Source organism: Musca autumnalis, unplaced genomic scaffold (genome assembly GCF_047663935.1).
Source record: "Musca autumnalis isolate F117 unplaced genomic scaffold, ASM4766393v1 scaffold_5, whole genome shotgun sequence".
Lineage (NCBI taxonomy): Eukaryota > Metazoa > Arthropoda > Insecta > Diptera > Muscidae > Musca > Musca autumnalis.
The window spans coordinates 180,904,894-180,925,487 of record NW_027412088.1 but is presented as its reverse complement, the minus strand read 5'-3'; positions in this window follow the sequence as shown (position 1 = coordinate 180,925,487).

Below are 20,594 nucleotides of genomic sequence, written 5' to 3'. Positions count from 1 at the left end.
GTTCGAGAAATATCGTACTCTCCGACCGCCACATATGTGTGACATAAGGGGTTTTTACACCTTTCGGGCTGTTTTCGCAAGTAATATGGACTTGCCCTTGAAAAAACTTTTACCGTCGTAATGGGGGGTAGCGAATGCAAATAGTTTCAACAAAAATCAAAGCGATTCGAGAGCAGGTCTTAAAGTGAACTTATCCGAAATTTTGTGTGAGAGGTACCAGAAGGTGTAGACAAATATAGTTCATATTCGAACTTGATCTTTATCTGGTAGATATAACAGGATGTGCAAAGTATGGATAACATCGGTCACTCCCTTCAAGAGTTATCGTGCGCAAAAATTTTCTAAACATTTTTGAAGTTTTGTGAGGGAGGTATCTGAAGGAGTGGACCGTTATAGCCCATCTTCGAATTTAAACTATCTTTTGATAGAATATTACGAAGGCCAAATTTTGGACCGAATCGACAGATCCGTTCGAGAGTTATCTTGCGCTCTAACCACCACACAAGGTGTCATAGGGGCTTTTTGCGCCTTTCCGGCCATTTTCTCAGGAAGTATGGACTTGCCCCTGATGAAACTTGTACCGTCGTATGGGGGCAGCGAATACAAGGTGCTAAAACAAAAATCAAAGCGATTCGAGAGCACGTACTAAACTGAACATATCCGAAATTTTGTGTGGGAGGTACCCGAAGAAGTGGACCGATTGAGTCCATATTGAAACCTCATCTAAGTCTGGTAGACATTTCACGATTTGCAAAGTATGGACCAAATCGGTTACTTCCTTCAAGAGTTATCGTACGTACAAATTTTCCGAACATTTTCGAACTTTTGTGGGGGGACTTTTGTATGATAGGAAGGAGTGGACCGATATAACCCATCTTCCAACTTAAACTAAGTTTGGACAAAATATTACGAAAGCCAAATTTTGGAAAGAATCGATTGATCCGTTTGAGAGTTATCGTGCGCTCCAGCCAGCCAGACAGACGGACATTGCTAAATCGACTCCAAATTGTCTGAAACACACTTCGTCCAAACATACTTGGGGTCTAAAACTATTATTTCGATGAGGCACATTTTGCCCGTATGAAATAAAATAAAATAAAATAAAATAAAATAAAATAAAATAAAATAAAATAAAATAAAATAAAATAAAATAAAATAAAATAAAAAATAAAATAAAATGAAGTGATATAAAAGAAAATTTAAATAAAATAAAATAAAATTAAATTGAAAAAAGTAAAACAAAACAAAGTAAAATAAAAAGAAATAAAATAAAAGAAGACAAAATAAAATTAAGTCAAATAAAATAAAAATATACACTCAAATAGTTTAGACTAAGTGTAAAATCGAGAAAAATTGTATAATATTGTATGATTTGTATAATGGTTCGGAGATTAGAAGTTCGGAATGGGGTGCTTCGCAGGGTGGAAGTTCAGTGGGGGTGGTTCTGACGTTGCAAGTTCGGAATGGGGTGGTGTAGGTTCGGAACGGGGTGGTTGGAATTCGGAATGGGGTTGTTGCCAGGGTAGAAGTTCGGAGTGTTGGAATTCGGAGTTAGTGTTTGGTTTAAAGTGTGAAAGTTCGGAAAAAAGTAATTCGATCCTTATAATTTCCTAAAAATCTTTGAAAAAACCACGTCTATTGTCATCTTTGATTGCCCCTAAAAATCTTTTAAAAAAATCACGTCTACTGTCTTCTTTGGTTGCCCTTAAAAATCTTCTAAAAAACCCACGTCTATTGTCATCTTTGGTTGCCCCTAAAAATCTTTGAAAAAACCACGTCTATTGTCTTCTTTGGTTGCCCCTAAAAATCTTTAAACAAATCCACGCCTATTGTTTTCTATGGTTGCCCTTAAAAATCTTTAAAAAAATCCAGGCATATTGTCCTTTTTTGCAACTCCTAAAAATCTTTAAAAACAACCACGCATATTGTCTTCTTTGGTTGCCCCTAAACAACCTTTAAAAAATCCAGGCCTATTGTCCTTTTTGGTAAATCCGAAAAATCTTTAAAAACAACCACGCCTATTGGCTTCTTTGGTTGCCCCTAAAAATCTTTAAAAAATCCATGCTTATTGTCTTTTTGGTAACTCCCAAAAATCTTAAAAAACACTACTATTGTCTTCTTTGGTTGCCCATAAAAATCTTTCACCAGTTGTTGCTGTTCCAATCCCTGGAAATTAATCATTTTTCCAATTGAATTGAATAGTAGAATTTATGAGTCGCAAGATTATCATAAATTTCCCTTCGGCTCCCCAGCATCAGAAAATGCTACCAAATGCCAATCATCAGCATGGGTTCCGTAAGCAGCGCTGCCCGTCATCCCCACACATATTAGCAGAGGACTCAACCAGTACCAACTATGCCATACGACAGAATTTTGCCGCTCAACTTAACAAAAGCCTGTGGTACTGTTAAGCGCTCCAAGCTGTATGAGAACAGGACTGGTTTTAACTCAAAGGGAAAAAATCGACGTCGGATTTTTTACGCGGCATCGCCCTAAAGTGTTTAGTTTTGTTAGATTGAAGATTGCCAATGTTTTAAAACAATCGAAATATGTTAACTGCGGCCTCAAATTTTCCCAATAATTTTTATGGAGCCAAAGGCGAATTTTCACGAAATCGCTCTACGGACCACATTTATTGTCCAATCGAAGAAAAAATTTTACCAGTTCATTTCTGGGGCTAAACAAGTATTCCTACAAAAAAAATTGAAAATCGGGTCCATGGAAAGTTTGAGATACCAGTGGCACGTGTTAACATATCCGATGGTACACAAATTTTGGCAATCCTGAAACCTAACAAAACTAAACACTTTAGAAGTTGCCGCATAAAATAAGTCCGACATCGATTTTTTAAGACCACCCATCCAGTCAAGTTTGAAACCTTAGATAACAAAGTGAACACAAATTTTGGGGCAGAGATAATTCCTTTTGGAGATGAAAGCCCTTTTTGAGTATATTAAGAACCCCGAAGGACAGATCCGCCGTGAGTCGAACTTCCGCGTTATGGCGTGATGAAGTTTTTGCTAGAGACCCTGTAAGCCATCAGGAATTAGCGTTATATCTTTGTTCACTGTTAATAAAGCTTATTTTTGAGATGACATGTCTTCAGTCAAATCGAATGAGGATTATTTTCGTAGAGCACTTCGAACTCGCTTCCTTCAATGTCCTTTTCATCCTTTATTTTAAGAGCCGCTATAAAAGTACCACAAGATGAAGTTTTTCGGCTTTGAAATATTCTACAAAAATGTCGCTCAGAAAATTTTAGGTACGCCACTCATTGACAACTAATCGATTTGTTTTTTGTATATTCGTTAAAGAACATACGAAAACACAAATCACAGTTTTTTCTGAGCAAACAGGGGTAAATGTCAAAAATGACAATGAAAACGCCATCTTGTGGTACTTTTATAGCGGTTCTTAAAATAAACGATGAAAAGGACATTGAAGGAAGTGCTCTACGAAAATAATCCTCATTCGAATTGACTGAAGACATGTCATCTCAAAAATAAGGTAAATCAACAGTGAACAAAGATATAACGCTAATTCCTGATGGCTTAAAGGTTCTCTAGCAAAAACTCCATCACGCCATAAAGCGGAAGTTCGACTCACGGCGGATCAGTCCTACGGGGTTCTTAATATACGCACCAAGGCCATTCTTCCCCAAGAGGAATTTTCCCCTGACTTTCACCTCCATTTTGTTGCACAGTGTAATCAATTACATGTGTGAACACCTGTCGTACATGGAATTCAGCAACAAGAAGTCGAAGCCACGTAGAGTAAAAAATTGAGTTCATCACGGTGGGGTTATATCTCCGAAACGGTTTTACCTCTACTTTGCCTGTATTACCTTCCCTCGTGTCACTTGAAAATATCCGCCGGAGATGAACACAGAGTTATATGTCCTGTGCGATGGCAACAGAATTCCGACAGTAAGTTCACGTTTTCCGCGCATTCCACAAATATCTGGGGCAAGCTGATATGTAGGAACAAGGTTCTGAAGTCCCTAAGAGACAGCACTTGGGGTAAAGACAAAGAAATATTCTTAACCACGTATAAAGCGATTGGTCAGTCTCTGGTAAGCCAAGTACGCCATAAAACCTTTATAAGGTCTCCTTCCCATAGAATATCGTAATAAGTGCTCTAAACGGTTTTCCTCCCGTAAAAGACCATTAAAAGGTCTTCTTACCATAGAAGACGTTTAAAAGGTCTTCTTCCAATAGAAGACCATCAAAAGTTCTTCTTCTTTTTTTCTCCTAGAAGTCCTTTAAACCTTTAAAGTCCTTTTAAAGGTACCCCTTTAGTCGTTCTTTTCATAAAATTTCTTTAAAAATCTTCCTCCCATCGAAAATTTAGCTCTTGGAACATCTCTACTTCATTGAATGACTATCACAGTTGTTAACGTGGCAAGCTATGAATTCAATTTCTTTTTGCCTCCCCCTACTTTTCCGATTATCTATTTTAGCTTTAGTGCTCGCCTTCATCTTTAAAGTATTTCTAAAACTTTTATCAAACTCAGATTTGCGAAAAAAACGAACTTTTGTAATTACATTGAAAATATTTTGCCATTACGTTTCGATTTCAATTGATTAGCTGATACTTTGAAGAGAGCAGAATGCAAATGAAAAAGAGTTAACAGAAGCGTGCTTAGTAGTAAAAGTTTATTTACAAAGTTTGATTGCAATTGGAAACTATATTAATAAAGTTAACAGCAAAATAAGAGAAAGAGCAACAATTTTGTGAATTTAGGTACAAGCTATTTATTTAAGCAGAGTAAGAAATAATCTGCAGTACAATAGGCGATATAATATCACTCCCAATTGAAACATTAACGAGAAACAAAGTCTCTTCCGTGACATTGTCAGGAAAAGCTTTTTAGGAATCACTTAATACCATTTCCATTTTAAACACTTTAAAATACTTAAAAAGTTTTAATTCCATTAAAGTAATTTTTAACCAAAAAATATAATCTGCAGTCGACCACGCCACTGTCCACTCCCCCCATTTGGCAATTAATCAAATTTGTGTATGCAAACTGTCTGTCACTTTTCAAAGGAATTAACACATAAAAAGGATTATTCAAAGCTTTTGCAGTACAAAACGTATTTGTTGTTGCTACTGATGACAAATATATGTATGTATGTGCCTACACATGTGTTGCACTGAATAAACTAATCCCGGTAAAGGTTTGCAAGTGATTGCAGGCTAGTTGTTGGTGACGTTGTTGTATTCAATTCAACTAATGAATTCAATGTAAGAAGATTATGTGCGCTTCGTTGGATATCTATCTCCAAATGAAGTTGTTAAGGAATTATTTTTCACAAAAATTACCAGATATTACAAAAAAATTTTTAATGTCTGAGAAATACTGATAAATTGTGAGTGGTGTTACAGAATGTAAGAGAAATATGACAGCAGGGATTATGATCTGCTCAGCCAGCACTTCTAAGGACTGAATGCCATAACTCATTATGAGCATTAAACTCCCCTAATACCAGAAGGTTTTGATATTCTAAAAGCGGGCTAATGTTGGGCATATAACCTAGAGTACAGCTATTTATCGGCGGGATGTACATGTTCAGCAACTCTACCTTGGCAGTTCCACACCTGACTGCTAGCCCCATATACACAGATAAGAGATATTGTAGGAGCAATCATATTCTAAGAACAATATCCGATATTTTAAAAATCTGAAAATACATATTAATAAATTTTGTGTCACTGTGTTGCCTGCCACAAAATATATGGTTGAAGCAACAATATATATTTTCGGTTTAAGATACCGTGTTTTGTTCTTAGACTATGATTGCTACTACAATATGTCTTCTCGGCGTGTACATTCCATGTACGGGTAATTAGAGCCAGGCTCAAGCGAGATATGCCTGCATTGAAAAGACTGGTGCAATAGGATAGCTAATAACCCACCCCCACTCCTGGTTCGATGCTTCCTCGGTATGTGGCAATCATCACCTAGGAATCCATTGCTGCTAAATTGTAAAAATGATTGAATTGTGGGCAAGGGTTAGTAACCCATTTCGCTGATTGATGCGATGAGGTCCGCAAGTTATGTCAATCGACAATTTGTCGAGCAACCCTGGAGTGACAAAGCAAAGAGAAAACAAGTAAGAAAAGTCTATAGTCGGACGGAGCCGACCATGGGATACCCTATACCACTATCCCTGGACAAACGCTCTCCACGGAACTTCTTTTCAATGATTGTGAAAATTTAATTATCAAATACCAGAGATGTAATGTATAATTCTTATGACCAAAACCAAAAAGTTATCTAGCATGACAAAGACATTTTTGTAGCAGGAAAGGAAAATTTAGTTCACACAAACTAAAATGTAATGAAACCCACTTATGATGAGGTAAAGACTGCAATAAGTCGGCTGAAGAATAATAAGGCAGCAGGAGCCGATGGCTTACCAGCCGAACTGTTCAAAATCGGAGGCGACACGCTGATAAGGTGTATTCATCAGCTGGTGCTAACTAGCTGGCAGGAAGGACGAGTACCCGACGATTGGAACCTGGGCATCCTGTGCCCTGTCCACAAGAAAGGAGATAAGACTGTATGCTCTAACTATAGGGTCATAAGTCTTCTCCCTATTGCCTACAAGATAGTGTCAGGGATATTGTGCGAACGACTAAAGCCTATGGTCAACGAAATAATTGGACCATACCAATGCGGCTTTAGACCTGGCAAATCCACTATTTACCCTGCGGCAAATCTTGGAGAAGACCCAACAGATGCAGATCGACACTTTCCACCTTTTTGTTGATTACAAAGCAGCCTTCGACAGCCCCCTACTTCAAAGGTATTCCAAGCCATGTCTGAATTTGGTATACCTGCAAAGCTCATCCGGCTTTGTAGAATGACATTAACTGATAGTTGACCGTCAGTTAAAATAGGAAAGAACCTCTCCGAAGAATTTGGTACCAAAAGAGGTTTGAGACAAAGTGATGGCCTCTCGTGTGATCTTTTCACATTCTGCTGGAAAAGGTTATACGGGATGCGAAGGTGAAAAGAAGTGGCACAATATATTCAAACAGCCATATATTACTTTCTTATGCCGATGACATTGACATCATAGGTCGATCGGTAAAGGAACACGGTGTGCCTTAACCAAATTTAAATGGAAGGTGCTTACACCTGGGAAGTTTTTGCAGATTCTGAAACTACAATGCTCATAGATGAGAAATATCAAGAAATAAAAACATCGCCGGAGGGATTTTCAAATAGATCGCGATTTAAGTTCACCTTTTTAGACTATTTTGTTGAAAACGGGTTACACATGGAAAGATTTCGCGGATTCTGAAACAGCAATGTTCATAGATAAGAAAAATAAAAAAAAAAAACAGAAAAAATCGCCGGAGGGATTTTTAAATAAATCGCGATCAAAATTCACAATTTTAGGGTTTTTTAGGTTTTCACGATTTTGCTTGGAAACCGCAAGTCGTATCGAAATGAGTCTAAAGAAAATGTTGTAGCTGTGAAAATTCTCTGCAAGACTGACCTTTAGGTTTTGTAGGTTTTACCATTTTTGAGATATAGAGGTTCAGTTCAAATTTTTATTATATTTTAAGTCTTCAAGATTTTGCTTGGAAACCGCAGGTCATATCACAATGGGACTAAAGGAAATGTTGAAGCTGTGAAAATTCTCTACAAGATTGGATGACATTTTTTTCCTAGCTTGTACCATTTTCAAGATATATAAGTTTAATTTGGGAAATTGCAGTAATGACATTGTTTTATAAGGAGGCGATACAGTCAGTGCATTGTCTCAATTTGAACTTCTATATCTCAAAAACGGTAAAACCTACGAAATTATCATAAAGATAAATCTTGTGGAGAATTTTCATAGCTATAACATTTTTTTTGACCCATTTACATAGAACTCGCCGTTTCCATGCAAAATAGTGAAAACCTAAAGAACCCCGAAAAATGTGAACTTAAATCGCGATTGATTTGAAAATCCCTCCGGCGATTTTTTTTATTTATTAATATTTCTCATCTATGAGCATTGTAGTTTCAGAATCTGCAATTAAAATTAGTTAAGGCGCACCGTGGGAAGTAACTGATACCTTCGAAAAAGTTAAAAGGAAATCTGCTAAAGTGGGTCTGGCGATAAACGGCGAGAAGACAAAGTTAATGGTGTCGTCGCGCAATGAGTCCATAGAGATCGGGCCAACTGTTGACGTTGGTTCCTATAATTTTGAGGTAGTTAGGGACTTCGTCTACCTCGGCACCGCCGTAAACACAACCAACAACATCAGTTGTGAAATACGAAGAAGAATAGTGTTGGCCAACAGATGCTACTTCGGGCTGAGTAAGCAGTTTAGGGATAAACAAAAACAACGCTTTACAAAACACTGATACTACCCGTGCTGATGTATGGTTCAGAAGCCTAGGTACTTGCGCAAGCAGACAAGTGCTTGGTGTGTTTGAGAGAAAAATTCTTCGAATGATCCATGGACCAATCTGCCTTGACGGTGAATAGCGACATCGTATGAACCACGAGCTGTATCTGCTATACAAAGACATCGATTAGATAAACGTATGGAGATGCAACGATTGCGTTTGCTAGGCCATATCATAAGAATGAGCGATGATGAACCCGCTAAAAAGTCGTATAAATTCGGGACGCATGGCGGTGCACGCAGAATTGGCCGGCCAAAGAACAGATGGTGCAAACAAGTGGATGAAGAGATGACAAGGCGCGGTTTCCCAGAAAGCGAAGCACTAAGCAGAGAGAGCTGGAGATCTTTTCTTAGTTCGGCTTATGGAACAAATGTTCTGTAATGGGCCAGCTAAGTAAGTAAACTAAGTAAGATGCACATATCGACAAAATTCTTTCAGATTCGTCGTATCTGATGTGTTTATTGTAAGAAAGAAACGTAAACATATATACAAGTTAACATCACATTTTTCGATTTTTGTCCACTGCGGCAACACTGTGCAACGTCGGCGCAAGTCCATACTTCCTAAGATAGTGACCCAAAAGCTTCAAAAAAGCCTGCCGCTACCCCCGAAGGAAGTAATCGATTTGGTCCAAAAGTTGTATATCCTATTATTTCATACAGACTCGAATTATGTCCGAATGTTGGAGAAACCTATTGGGTCCAAACGTTGTATATCCTATTATTTCATACAGACTCGAATAATGTCAGAATATTCACTTCAAAGAGTGCATTAAAATGACTCGTCTGGGATCGTCTTTTAATGCTGGAAATATGTTGTGTATGGGGTCTTAGTTACGACGCGTCGCGACGGTACCTTTTTTTGGGACAAGTCCATATTTCCAGAGAAATTGACCCAAAAGCTCAAAAAACCATTATAGACGTCAGAAGCAGGGTTTAAAAGCCAGCATCTGAAAACATTAGCATTAGCTGTACACGTCAACTGCTACACAATATTGACATACACGGCTCTAAATAAGCAACCGAACGCATATTTATTTTTGTACATTTTCGCTTATTTCGTTTTTTACGCATAATCTTTTTTTCGTTAGGCATAATCGACAACCACGCTACATGTTTAGCAGTCGGCTGACCATTCGTAAGAGCGAATTAGCAACCGAGTGTGGTTTTGTGATTAGAGTTGCCAACGCAGTAATAAACAAGTAAGAAAAGTCTATAGTCGGACGGAGCCGACCATGGGATACCCTATACCACTATCCCTGGACAATCGCTCTCCACGGAACTTCTTTTCAATGATTGTGAAAATTTAATTATCAAATATCAGAGATGTAATGTATAATACTTGTGACCAAAACCAAAAAGTTATTTAGCATGACAAAGATATTTTTGTAGCAGGAAAGGAAAATTTAGTTCACACAAACTAAAATGTAATGAAACCCACTTATGTAGTACTATTACTTCCGTTGTTTAACCGCTACGTTATTAAAATTTTTACCAATTTCACACAAAAGTTTCAGTCCATTTAACCAGCTAACTATTATCAGATCTTCACGTTGGTTTGTACGCTTCTTCTTCATCATAAACTCAAACTTTTTTTTTTAAATTTTGCTTGTTATTATTTTGACCTACAGAGCCGCTACATTTGAACATTTCACGATCATCACCAAAAACTAATCATTTCTAATCTGGCCCGAACCCAATCTCCTTAAAATCTCAATCTCAATCAGAGCATGACGCGTAATAGAATAGGGATGGTGACGTTGGACCATGGTGGAATAAGAAGGTGTTACATCAAATCATACCAAACGTCAAATTTGATGAAAATAATGAATTGCTGTGAATTGCTTGTTTACATTTTGTATGAGATTTTATTCACAATAATGCATTTTGACAACTAGTCTGAAAATCAGCTGTTTTTGACGATGTACCTTCTTATTGTGCCATGCGTTGGACTTATCAAAAGCCTTTGCTACTGTAAAGCACTCTACGCTGTTTGAGGACTTCGAGCAGACTACCCTCCGACAAAGTTTGAAACGTTAGATAACACTGTGCAACAAAATGGAGGTAAATGTCTGGGGCACGAAAAATTTTTATTGGAGAAGAAAGCCCTTGGTGAGTATTTTAAGAACCCCGAAGGACAGATCCGCCGTGAGTCGAACTTCCGCGTTATGGCGTGATGGAGTTTTTGCTAGAGACCCTTTAAGCCGTCAGGAATAAGCGTTATATCTTTGTTCGCTGTTGTTTTAGCTTATTTTTGAGATGACATGTCTGCAGTCAAATCGAGTGTGGATTATTTTCGTGGAACACTTCGACCTTTTAACTCGCTTCCTTCAATCTCCTTTTCGTCGTTTATTTTAAGTGCCGCTATAAAAGTACCACAAGATGACGTTCTTCAGCTTCGAAATGTTTTGCAAAAATGTCGCTCAGAAAATGTTAGGTACGGCTCTCATTCGTCGGAGACCCCCAATGTGGTATACCAATCTTCATATCTCGGCGAGATAAAGTGATTTTGAGATGTTTGTCTGTCCGTCCGTACGTCCATCCGTGTGTCCGTCTGCCCGGATAGTACCGACAGAGCTGATGTTGTTACTGTTCGGGACGCAGGTGTCACCCGCAAAGAACACACACGATGAACCTTTTCAATGATATTCGACAGCTTTTTACAATCTTCTATGGCGCTGCTTATAATAGGTGCTGCGTACAACAATTGTGCATAAGCTACTGATGATATTAGTCTGCTAGTTTTTTGTCCAGGTCCTTTTAGATTGGGCTTTAATCGTACTAAATTGCTTGCTGTCGCTAGAGCCTTCTCTGCTGCTGTTTTCACTTGGTGTTCAAAAGACAGTTTAGAGTATAAAAACACTCCTAGGTACTTCAGATTTTTGCTTACATATCTGTACATCATGTCCATTACACTATTAGCCTAGGGTTGTCGAAAGCACGTCTTCTGGTTATTAGGATCGCCTCCATTTTATGTGCAGCGAGCGACAATCTTTTTGATTGCAGCCACCTTGAAATTCTCGACAGGCAGTCGTTTGCGACTATTTCTATTAAGGGTGTTGTGGGTTGATCAACCAATAGTGCTACGTCGTCAGCGTATCCAACTAACTTTACACCTTTTGGTAAGCTTAGATTAAGAAGGCCGTCATATATCAGGTTCCATAGGAATGGGCCTAAAATGGATTCTTGTGGAACTCCAGATGTTATTTCAATAATTATATTATTATTTAAGCTTGGTGTGATACGGTACCAGAATCCACAAAGTTATTTCTTACAATAAGTTTATTTGTTCCATAAAGAAATTTTGATTTGTGAAAAGCTAATTCCCAGTGGTAAAGGTGTAGGATATAACATGGTCGGCCCCGTCCGACTATAGCCTTGGCTTACTTATTTTTCTTGTGTTTTTAGCGTAATATACTTTTGTTAAATAGGGCGTAATTACAAAAGTTCTCAAATGTCCAGTCCGCTTCTTTTTCGGCAAATTAAATTGGACTTCCTAGTTTCCGACTAATCAACTTTTGGCTTCCACTAGTCGCAAATCTTGCTGATAAATGCATGGAAAATCTAGCTTAAATAAATCGGTCGGTACAGTTATATGGGGGCTATATCAAAACGTTTACCTATGTCAACAATTTTTGGTGGAGAAGATGTACTACCAACGAGAACCTCCAACGCCAAAATTCAGCTTATTTGGTCTGAAAATGTGGACAAAATCCTCAAAATAACAAATAGTGGGAGGTACCGTTATATGGAGGCAATATCAAAACATAGACCTATGTCCACAATGGGAACTTCAAATATCAAATTACACCTAATTTCGGCGGTAAATGTAGCTTAAATCCCCCAAAATACTGCAAATCGGGTGGTATCTATGTCCATAATTTTTGGTGGAAAAGTTTAGTGACCAATAGAAACCTTAAGTACCAAATTGCAACTAATTTGGAAGGAAAGGGTGGTACCTGAATTAGTGGACCGATATGGCCCATCTTTGAACATAAATCAAATCTGTACAAAATATTTCGATATCCAAAATTTGAACCGAATCGATTGATCCGTTCGAGAGTTATCGTGCGCACCAGCCAGAAAGACAAGCAGACAGACAGACAGACGGACGGACATTGCTAGATCGACTCAAAATTGTCGACTCTAGTCAACCAAATAAGAACATTTATTTTGACAAACATTTTGTTATTTCCTTATTTTCATTTCTATTAACTGACTCATTCTATCTCTCACCCTCCCCCCCCACTAAATTTCTCGCCCCAAACTTTTAACTTCTAAAGTTTGATTTTACAAAACACACAGAAATTTGTAAAGTAATTACCAAACATTTTTATGTAAATGTTGTTAACTACCCACTGCTTATTATCTCACTTGTTTCTAACGTCACAAACATTTTCCTCCACCCCCCTTCGCCGGCTTTGACATGCCAAAGGTTTGCACCAAAAATAGTCTCAAGCTAAAAACGAACGACACAAAAACAAAACATTAACAAGTCTTTAACATAATTAGACCTTAAAAATGAATCTAATTGTTGATGGATAAGCTACCGATAACCTGTTGGTAAACGCCCCAGGGGGAGGGACGAAGAGGTGGAAGATAATTTGTTTGTGTGAAAAGAAAATGCAAATTTTATTTTCTTTTTTTCTATGCGGAACACAAATGAGGTGGGTGGCTAAAAATTGTGTGTTTGTTTTGAAAAAAAAAAATAAATAAATGAACAGAAAATAGACAAAACAAACCATTTTGCTTAATTCTAATCACAATTGTGGAGATTGAGGGGAGGTTAATTGTAGAAGTCAGATTTGTAAATTTAAATTCAACATTTTGGGAATTTTATAGTTATTTTATAGAAGTCATGGTCTTTAATGAACCAAAGACTTTCTTATGAACTTCAAAATACAAAATACCTTTCAATGGATTTCTGTTGATAAAATGCCCTCGGGGTTCAGAGACCTTACACACGTTTTCATTGGACAATAACAATTATAAAAATCTAAAATCTAAAAATCTTTGAGGGACTCAAAATGTTCTACAAGTTTTCAATTGAAAGACATCCTTAAAGAAACTCACCTCAAATTCTTCCATGGACTAAAGACTTTCTGAAGGTCCTCAATGAGAACAAGTAAAAAGTCATTAAGTTCGGCCGGTTTCGACCACGGAGACACAAAATGTCTAAGTTGTTAATCTAATCTAAACAAGTAAGAAAGTATCAGTCGGTTTTGCCGACAGAGATATACAAGGTGGCGCAAAAGTAATCCTCCTATCAGAAAATGCTATAAATTTTGCGATTGACCCCTAATGTCAGTTCTGTTTTGACATTTGTGTAGTAAACACATGCGAAATACACGTTAATAAACAATGTTACGCTACACTGCACCAGAATGCGGAATATTATAATTGTTCCACAAACTTCCCTGAAGGGACAAGGGAGACTTCTATCATATCAATGAGTGCACCCCGATTCATATAAGCTCAATGATATGCGTGTCTTAAGACACCACTTTGTAGAGAAGTTTTACATGGCTGAAATACTCAGGAAATGTCGCCAACATTACTGAGGTGTATTTTGCGCAATATGGTGACTATTTATTTGACCAATAATCGGTCGGTGACTCTGGTACAACTTTGGCGCATTTCCATCTTAGCGAGTACGTAGATAAGCAAAATTTACGCTTCTGGGGCACTGAAAATCTGCGTGTAACCCATGAAGGGCCATTACACCCGCTCAAAGTCACTGTATGGTGTGCTGTTTTTGCAGGAGTCGTCATCAGACCTTTTGTCTTCGAAGACGTCGCGGGCCAAACGGTTACTGTGAATGGTGAGCGCTACAGAGCAATGATCAACGTGTTCTTTTTGCCGCAACTTGATGAATTGGGATTGGAAAACATGTGGTTCCAACAGGACGGTATAACGACACACAAGTGCACGAGCCACAACCTATATGCTGGCCGGGCGCCTAATCTCCCGTTTTGGCGATTTGCACTGGTCAGCAAGATCACCCGATTTGACAGCTCCAGACTTCTTTTTGTGGGGCTTTTTGAAGCCTCAGACTCTTTCAGCTCTTAAAGACAATATCCGTCAAGAATATGAGGACCTATCGCCGGAAGTTTTGGCCAAAGTGATGGAAAATGCCATAAAAAGGACTCAAATGACAATAAACTGTGGACGCGGCCATTTATCTGACATCATATTCTCGATTTGATGTAAAAAAAAAAATTAAAATACCAAATAAAAATAATACACAAGAAGAAACAAAATTTTTAATTTTTTTTAAATTACAGCCAAAAAACATCGGAAGTTTACTTTTGCGCCACCTCGTACTATCCTCAGCCTATGTGAATTGAAACGTTCATATACGGACAGATCGTATATATTTAGGGTATTTTCAGAATTTTGTAGCTCATTTTAGGCAATTGAATTTGCCGACAATAATGTGGATTAGGATTAAAGTTCAAAAGTGTTGCGGAGGAGGTACTTAACGGAATGGATGTCGTTCCATTCAGTTAAGTCCACCATGAAAGTGGATCTTATTCTGGGAGTCATATCTTTTCGATAGATATCGCGCCCACTAGTCATTTCAGTGGGTAATCGTATAACTTATGGACCAGTATGCCAAGAATCATGGACTTGTCAACGGAAAACATAATATCGCTGTAAACATGACCGTAACTAATAGCAACGGTATACATTCCAAAGGATCTTCGAATAGACCCTAAAGTGCACTCAGACACAAATGTGGAAGTTTTGTGGGGGGTGTACTCTAAAAAGAGGACTGATATGGACCAATTTAGGAGCTAAACTAAATTTGGACAAAATATTGGTAGATCCAAAGTTTGGACCAAATTGGTTGCCCCGTTCAAGAGATATCGTGCATACCATTTGGGTGACATTTTTAAATATTGGGGGAAGTACCGATAGCTGTGGACCGGTATTGTCCATCTTCGAGGTAAACCAAATTTAGACAAAATATGACGAAGGCCAAATTTTGGGCCAAATAGGTTGATCAGTTCCAGAGTTATGGCGCCATATTTTACACCTTTCAGGAAGTTTTCTCAAGAAGTATGTTGTTGTCCCTGAAAAAATCTTTTACCGTCGTATAGGGCACCGACGTAGCCAGGGGGGGGGCCCGGGCCCTCCGAAATGATTTTAGTTCCCATAGAATATTAGCTTATGTTACACATTTTTTAATTTTTGAGTAAAATTTTAAACTGTTTTAAATTGTTCAAGAAATATGTAAAGTAGTTGGAAGCATTACATAGAATTATTTAACTATATTGGTATACTTATTGTTCAACATAATTGAAAATATAAAAATAAGTTTGGCTTTTTGAGCAATTTTATGCATAGTTCTTGTTAAGTTTTAAGTTGTTGTTTAAGCGTTTAATCGGAATTTTTGGCTGACGGTGTTACTGAGTTCAGAACAATACGTTTATTTGTATTTATTGAACGTTTGCTTGTAGGTCCAACACTTTGATTGGCAACATCCAGAAAAAAAAATTTTTGCGACATTTTTTTGAAGTTTTTTATAAGAGCAATTCAACAGCAAAACTGTTGCTTAATCTTTGTGGATTTAATTGTTTGTATATTTTCTCTAACACGTTTTATAATGAACTATTTTGAAATTCATAACAATTACAAATTCTTTGTTATGTTTGAAATTTCCAATATGATATAATTTCTGTTCCACCACAGTGTCGTAAATGTCTATTGGACAAAAGGATTTTTCTGTCGAATTTTTATGTTTTGTTCGACCTTTCGAATGTTAATAAAATCAATATTATCAAGCTTGAGGTCAATGTTTATATTTTATTAGCTGACCCTGGTGTGCTTCGCTACCCCGAATATTTTGACAAATTTATTTGTAGGCCAGTTTTCGTCACTCTTTGCAACTTTCATCAAAATCGGGTATATAAAGCGTGTTTGGTGCATCAAATACATGAAATCGGAGGAAAATATATATGGGAGCTATATCCAAATCTGAACCGATTTCAATATAATTTGAAAAATTTATTTCTAGACCCAATTCCGTCACACATTCCAAATTTCATTGAAATTGGACATACATAGCGTGTTTAATGCATAAAATACATGAAATCGGCCGAAAATATATATAGGCACTATATCCAAATCTGAACCGATTTCAATTCTAGACCGTTTTAGACCGATTTACTCTTTGAATAAAATCAGAAGAAACCGTCATAGAAACCCACAGTAATTGTATTTTGGGATGTACTTCCAATGGATGCACATTTCTAGAAATGTTAATTTTTCCTGCTTCGGTAAAGGACCTTGTGACGACAAACGAAATCTAAAAACTGACCGAAAACAGGTTCTTCTTCGTCAAAATCTCAACAAGTACCACTCGACTTTGCGTACAGGAATATACCCTGAGCCTGTGTGAATTGAAACTTTCATCTATAGACAGATCGAATAGCCGCTACACAGCCAAAATCCTTAAACCCAAAAACTATGCATTAGGAGCTTTTCAGAAATTTGTAGCCATTTGCGGAGGAGGTATGGAGAAATGGACCGACATAGTTCATTTTTGGAGTAGATCTTATTTTGGGAGTCATTCCTTTTAAAAGATATAGCGCCCACCAGTCATTTCAGTTCGCCACAGTATAATTTTCAACTTTTGACTCTTAGTCAGGAAATATGGACTTACCCACGAAAAACTTAATACCGCTCTAAACTGCACTTAAACAACTATTTTGAAGGTTTGTGAGGGAGGTACCCCAGTATGGCCCATTTTCGAGCAAAAACTAAGTTTGGAAAAAATATTACTAAATCCAAAGTTTGGACCAAATCTGTTGCTCCGTTCAAGAAAACTCGCGCATACCACTTTAGCTAAAATTCTTGAAATTTGGGGGGAAAATACCAGAAGAAGTAGACCGAAAAGCACCATCTTCGAATTTTGTATATATAAGGCTCGCTGAAATATTGCGATAAACAAAGTTTGGACCAACGCAGTATCCGGTTCGAAAGTTGTCGTGTACACTAGCCACTACACATGATTGCCTTAGATGTTCTTTACAGCTTTCGGGCCATTTTCCCTGGAAGTATAGACTTGCCTCTGAAAAACTTGTACGGTAGTAATAGTAGCCCCGAGAACACTTGTTGCAAAAAAGCAAAGCGTTTCCAGAGAGTTTTTTATTTATTAATTTAATTTATATTTACTTATAACTAATTATTAGCATAAGGGTAGTGAAGCCATGACCATTGAGGTCTTAAGCTTACACAGCTTATCCATAGAGGTCTTAAACTGCACTTCACTGAAAATTTTTGAAATACTCTGCGGAAGTTTGCCGAAAGAGTAGATTGATCAAAATATCACGAAGGCCAAATTTTGGACCGAATCGGTTGATCTGTTTGAGAAATAATCGTGCTCCCCAGGCGGCTACCCAGACGAACGGACATAGCTAAGTCGACTCCAAGTTTTCTGAAACAGATTTCTTCCAAACACACTTTTTGCCCTAAAGCTATTATTTCGATGAGGCATATTTTGGCTAAAGACTGAGAGTATAAAAAATGTAGATTGGGAAAAATTGTGTTTATGGATTTTTGCTAAAAGAATGTATAGACCTTGGATTGGGCGACATAATTTCATTTTAAACGAAGTTAAGACTGGATTCCAGAGATTCCCTTGTTCCTGATAAATTTATGAGAAGATCCAGAATTTCTATAAGTGAAGTTCGACGATTGGACGCCAAAATTAGTCATTAGTATTGACAGATGCACGATTTGGCGACAGAATTTGTCATTTACATAACCGCGATTAGGTGCTAGAATTTCTTGATGGATAGACTAACTATTGCTCAGCGTTAGTTCTCGGCCTTCAGAAATTCTTTGCGATATGTACATCGGAATTTTGCATATTTTTGAAAATTGTAATGTAAAGATATTTGAAAATTAAATGTTATGATATTTCTAAGTTTTCCATTGTATTCGCTTTCTTTTGGCCATACCGAAGTGATATCACTGAATTTCATAACATTCACTGTAGTTGTGAATTATTTGATAAATGTTCCACCGAAAAATATATGGCATTATTAATATATTCATTGTTTTGACCATATACTGTGACATATTGTCAAAAAAATTCTAAAAGATAAAATTAGCCAAGAAGTCTTGCGCCATATGAACTAAAAAATAGTATTGAAAATTATTTCATCAGTAGAATACGTCTAAAATAAGGTTTGCATCTTTGCTAAATATGACATTTTCGCTAACATGAACTTTCAAAATTTTGGTCAGGTGGGCCCCCCCCGAAATGAAATCCTGGCTACGTCCCTGGTATAGGGGGCAGTGTATACAAGTTGTTACAGCAAAAATCAAAGCGATTCTAGAGCAGGTCCCAAGCTGAACTTTTCCGAAATTTTGTGTGGAAGGTATTCGAAGCAGTGGACCGATTGAGTGCATATTGGAACCTCATCTAAGTCTTTACGATGTGCAAAGTATGGACCAAATCGGTTGCTCCCTTCAAGACCTATCATGCGCACAAATTTTCCGAACATTTTTGAACTTTTGTAGGGGAGGTACCGGAAGAAATGACCAATATAACCCATATTGGACAAAATATTACTAAAGCCAAATTTTGGACCGAATCCGTAGATCCCTTCGAGAGTTATCGTGCGCTCCAGCCAGTCAGACAGAGGGACGGACATGGCTAAATCAACTCCAACTTGTCTGAAAGGGATTTCGCCCAAACATACTTGGGGTCTAAAAGTGTATAAACCCTCATTAGTATAAATGCTGAAGGTATACAAAATGTTTTCACCAGGTTGTACCCTTATCTATATCAAAGTGTGGAACTATCTTGACAATGTTTGGTGGAAAAGTTTTGTAACTGCCGGGAACTTCAAATGTGAAATTACAGGTAGCTATGACCCTCAACATACCTAAAATTGGAATTTACCTTTATATGGGGGCTACACCGAAACATGGACATATCGCTCATTTACTCAAAGAGTGACACATCTCGAAAAATACAGTTTCGAGAAAAACGCGTTTTAAGTTTGCGATTGAAATTTGACTTCTTCACTTAAAAAGATTATTACACAACAACTAAAATAACTACTTGGACCATATTTTGCAAACAGCTAGCCAGATACCAGTGCTAAATTTCTGTGCAAGATCAAGCATGATTTGAGGTGTTCTAGTGCTTCATAAACTAAAAAAACTTTTGTGTTGAATTATGAGAAGCTCGTAGTAAATGAGATGTAACTCGTCGAGTTTTAGAGATATCCGTATGAAAATTTGACACAATGGGTGCTATATCAAAACATGGACTTATGTTGACGATTTTTGGTGGAGAACTTTCGTGACCACTGAGAACCCAAAATGTCAAACTACATCTACTTTGGGTAAATATTGTAGCTAAAATCCTCAAAATACACAACATTGGGAGGTGCCCTTATATATGGGGCTACACCAAAACATGGACCAATGTTGACAATTCTTGTGGGAGAAGTTTTGTGACAACAGAGAACCTCAATTTTCAACCACAGCTAGTTCCCTCAAAATACGGAGAATCGGGAGGTACCGTTATATGGGGGCTATACCAAAATATGGACCTTTGTTGTTGTGTAGAAGTGTTGTTACCACTAAGAACCTTAAATGTCAAAGTACAGCTACGGAGAACCTCAATTTCCAACCACAGCTAGTTCAGTTAAAAGTTGTAGCTAAAACCCTCAAAATACTTAAAATCGGGATGTAACGTTATATGGGGGCTATACCAAGACGTGGACCTACATATGTTTTGTATAAGTGTTGTTACCACTAAGAACCTTAAATGTCAAAGTACAGCTAGTTTGGTTAAAATTTTTAGCTAAAATCCTCAAAACCCCGAAAATCAGGAGGTAACGTTATATGGGGACTATATCAAAACCTGGACCTATGTTGACAGTTTTTAGTGGAGAAGTCTCTTGACCAATGAGAACCTCAAATGTCAAACTGCAGCTAGTTCGGTTAAAAAATGTAGCGAAAATCATCAACATACAAAAATTGGGGAGTGGGTGGGGGTGCGTTATATGGGAGACTATACGAAAACAAGGACCTATGTCTATAATTTTAGGAATATAAGTCTTTGGTCACTAGGAGCCCTAAATGTCAAATTATAGCTAACTCGTTCTGAAAATGTTACTACAAAAGTCAAAATACCTGATATCGGGCGGTAC